This window comes from Lucilia cuprina, chromosome 2 (assembly GCF_022045245.1).
Source record: "Lucilia cuprina isolate Lc7/37 chromosome 2, ASM2204524v1, whole genome shotgun sequence".
Lineage (NCBI taxonomy): Eukaryota > Metazoa > Arthropoda > Insecta > Diptera > Calliphoridae > Lucilia > Lucilia cuprina.
The window spans coordinates 19,153,671-19,154,586 of record NC_060950.1 but is presented as its reverse complement, the minus strand read 5'-3'; positions in this window follow the sequence as shown (position 1 = coordinate 19,154,586).

Below are 916 nucleotides of genomic sequence, written 5' to 3'. Positions count from 1 at the left end.
GGCAGCGACCGAAGCGAATAACTAAAATTAATTAATCTTTTTACTCACAAGAACAACAACTGTCAGTTTTGAAATGCAACAACATGCATTCAACAACGGAAAAAGGACCTCAATTTAAATGCCTCTAAGTTGCTGGGCATGCGTTCGACATACGAACAGCACACGTAATTTTAATGAAAGTTTTACTATAAAGGAGAAACTTTAACCTAAAAACGGAAACAGGCATTTGAAAAATTAAACCATAAATCTTTTAAACTAAAATTAACAAGTAATTATTAACAATAAATTTTCATTTAAAATAACCATATTCTTATTATTACTTTAAAAAAAAAGAAACATTTTTGAGTTAAACTACTAACTATTTAGTCATAGATAAAAATAGAATTATTTTTGATTACTAAGAAAGAAGACTTAAGTATGTATAAGCATTTAAGACAGTAGTAAAACAACCATAGATAACTTAAAGTGATTTTTATGATGTGCCAACTATACGATAGTCATAAACGCCAAATGCTAAAACATTTTTAAACAAAAGTAACATACGTTCTCAAAATACCATCTAACTAGTAACTAACGAATGAAACATCACAACAAATGTTACTCATTACTTTATAAGATAATTTTGAAAATTCTTATAAGGAGAGTCCATAGAGACAGCTACACTAACCCAGACAACAGCCGCATAACGAATTGTTTTTGTCTTGTAATGATTTTGGGCTGCCCATAAGTGTTAGACGAACGCACATCATAAACTAACAGATCGTTAAAGTAAAACTTCAATACAATTAATTAATGTTATCGACGATCTATACACAAACACCGACACAAGCAAGCAGCAAGAATCCTACAAGGAAAATTTCATAGATAATATGATATCCTTTTGAAAAAAAGATATCCTTAAGTACCTGTTGTGATT